Source organism: Papio anubis, chromosome X, assembly GCF_008728515.1.
Source record: "Papio anubis isolate 15944 chromosome X, Panubis1.0, whole genome shotgun sequence".
Taxonomy (NCBI): Eukaryota; Metazoa; Chordata; class Mammalia; order Primates; family Cercopithecidae; genus Papio; species Papio anubis.
Window position 1 is genome coordinate 47,694,241 of NC_044996.1, and position 3,684 is coordinate 47,697,924.

Here is a 3,684-nt window from a genome sequence, read left to right on the forward strand (position 1 = left end):
GTCCCAGCTACTCGGGAGGCTGAGGCGAGAGAATGGCATGAACCGGGGAGGCAGAACTTGCAGTGAGCTGAGATCACACGCCACTGCACTTCAACCTGGGCGACAGAGCGAGACTCCATCTCAAAAAAAAAAAAAAAAAAAAGAGGAAAGCATTCAGTCTTTCCTTATTAACTATACTATTAGCTACAGGGTTTTTGTAGATGTTCATCTTCAAGTTGAGGAAGTTCCTATCTATTGCTAGTTTTATGAGAGGTTTTTTTTTTTTTTTTCATGAACAGGTGTTGAATTTTATCAAATATTTTTTCTGTATCAATTGATATGATCATATGATTTTTCTTGTTTAACCTATTAATATGGCGAATTACATTAATTACTTTTCAAATATTGAACCAACTTTGTTTCTCTGAAATAAACCCCACTTGATGTGGTACATTATTCTTTTACATATTGCTGAATTATATGAGCAAACATTTTGTTAAGGATTTTTATGTCTGTATTCATAAGGGATATTGGTCAGTAGTTCTTTATTTTTTATACTGCTTTTGTCTGGTTTTGGTATCAGAGTAATCTGGCCTCACAAAATGAGTTGGACATGTTCCTTACTCTTTTGTTTTCTGGAAGAGATTGTGTAGAATTGGTGTTATTTTCCTTAAACTTTCAGTACAATTCTCCAGTGAAATCATCTGGGCCTGGAAACTTCTTTTTTGGGAGTTTTTCAATTATGGAGCCAATTTCTTTATTAGTTATAGGGCTTTTCAGATGACCTATTTCATACTGGGTAAGTTGTGGTGATTTGTGAAATTGGTCAGTTTCATTTAAGTTGTCAAGTTTATGTCGTTTGTAGCATTCCCTTGTTATCCTTTTGATGTCTGTGGGGTCTACAGTGATATCCCATTTTTGATATATCTTCTCTGTTTTTGGTCAATTTTGCTAGACATTTGCCAATTTTATTGATCTTTTCCAAAGAACCAGCTATTTATTTCATTGATTTTCTGTATTGTTTTTCTAATTTCATTTTAATTGATTTCTGTTTCTATCTTTATCATTTCCTTCCTTCTGTCCGACTCTATCTAGACAGCACAATGAAGGACAGTATGCCATTACTGAAAAATACATATTGTGTCAGCTCATTGCATTTTTCCAGATGTGTATAAAGAATGATTACATAAGTGTAGAAACTGACATTTACAGAGATTACATCAAAAGAAATTCCCTCTGAAATAGGGTAATAAAACAGATTAATTTTTCTAGCTTGTGGCTTGTGGTGTGATGGCCATGAATCATTTCTGTAACTAAGGTTCTTATTCTAAATTGATTCAGAAACCCCCTGAAGTTCAATTTGATATTTTGACCCCGTGACCTCGATATGATCAGTACCTACTTATTCTTACTTCTCCAGGCTACTGATAGAGGCCCTGATGAACTGTTAAGTAGCTGCTCAGAAGTCAGAAGCCCAGGGTGGTTCTTGGAGTTCACCATAAATGGGAGTTAGCTGTGTTCCTTACTATGGCTAATTTCAAGTCTGTGTATAAAATAAAAATGAATATAACTGTACATCCAAAGCCAGGTCACTGCTTTCCATAAATCCAATTTATCTTTTTAAATTGGTGTTTTGTGATTGGTATTTTAAAACATAATGGTAAAATGTGCAAATTGCTTTCTGTTAAAACAAAATATTTTTCTTAGTCTCTTAAGAGTTGTTATTGACAAAGGATGTAATTTTAGCAACTTAAAAAATGATCGTGGAATTATTTTGGCTGATGAGCCTTGTGTGTGTCCTGACCACATTGCGACAGCATGGTGGCTGTCTTCTAGGAGTCCTCAGCTTCAAGTAACACACACAAAACGGTGGAGATAGTGGGTGGGGGTGGGGTGGGGGCGGTGGAACGACATACATCCAGGTGGCCAAATGAACTGTAACCTTCACATCCCAGAGTGTAGTAATATAATCATTCAAGGACAAGTAAGAATGCTCTACTTGGCATAATCCTGTTAGACTGAGAATTTGTAATAAAGCTCTTTGCAAGATAACATAAGGAATCAAGGCAGGGAGAAGCCCTGAGCTCTTCATGTAATAGCATTTGCAACTGGATATTTTAAAAGACCTTAAAGATACCACCTTGTAATCAAAGGCAATATCCTATAAGAGGAAGAGCTGAGGCTCTGGAGTCTAGCAGCCTGAATTGGAATCTTGGCTCTACCATTTCTACCTTTGTGACCTTGGGCAACTTATTTCACCTGTATCCCTCAGTTTCCTCACTGATTAAATAGGGACAGTCATAGCGTGAGGATAAAATGTGGTAATAAATAATGCAATGAAGAATTCTCTCATCAATGTACCATCTGACACATAAGCACTTAGTATATTTTAGCTGTTATTATATTAATAGTATTAATCATAGCATTACAGCTGCTACTATTATTAATACTATTACTCAAGAGACAATGAATCTTACATTAAGGAATCTGGCTTGTTTTTCTGGTGTTTGCTATAATTTTTCAATGTTGTAGTAAGAGAGTCTGATTTAAGTCACATTCTGAACATGTAACTAAAAGTACCACCTTAAGAAGCATCGTGTCCTCACTTGCATATGTCAGGGGATATTAGTAACATGAGAATTTGGGCATTGTCTAGCGAAGTAGTTCTCAATCTTTTTTTCATTATTGTCACCACTGAGGAGCCTTTAAAAACTTTTTCCTCAATTACCTCCCCTAGTGAAATTTTAGTATCACAGATCTGCTATGCCTCTCTGTCTGTGCTGTGGCACTTTGGAGGGCTACAAACCATTGTAATATCTAAGTATTTTCTTTTACCTACAAGAACCAATTTTTATACCCAGGAGGGTGATACTGCCTCCATTGAGAATACGTGGTTCAATGCAGTGATTCTCAACTGACGGCAATTTTGTCCCCCAGGGGACATTTATTTGGCAGTATCTGGAGATGTTTTTAGTTGGCCACAAGAGGAAGGGGTCAAAACCTCAGCTTGTTGGTGGGTGGGGTTGCTACTAGTATCTTGTGGGTGAAAGCTGGAGACTCTGTTAAACATCTTACAGTGCACCGTACGGGTCACCACAACAGAGAATTATCTGACCTGCAATGTCAATGCTGCTGAGTTTACGAAACCCTGCTCCAACATGATAGTAAGATTCAGATGCACTCTGAGTAACCCAGAAATTATTAAGGAAGATGAAGGTGGACCATGTCAACTCAAAAGGCTACAAGCTAAAGAGAATAGCAGAAGCGAGGTTCCCGACTTTCAGGTTGATCCTGCGTACAACATGGTGTGCTTGTCTGAAAAAAAAGACCATCTTTGTCTTCTTAAGTATTGTTGCTGTTTTTCAATAATATCATGCTTTTTGTTCTTTCTGTCAAATATGTGTAAAAATATATGTAAACACTTTAAATATGTGTAACATTTAAGCAACAATTTCTTTTTTTCTATTTTTGGTATCTTTATAAACAGATGAATTTCTGAAAAAAATATGTAAATTTGTTTTCTATGAGGTAGATTTCATCCTCTGATTTTATTACATTATATTTTGAGAGGCTCATCCTCATTCCTGATCAATCCTCATTTGATCTGGCTCCTGGTATTGCTGCTTTAAATTTAAATTTAGTGGCCTCTCAGCCTCTCTGGGTTTTAGAGGATGGGGACAGTTTAAGAGAGGATATGGATTTATA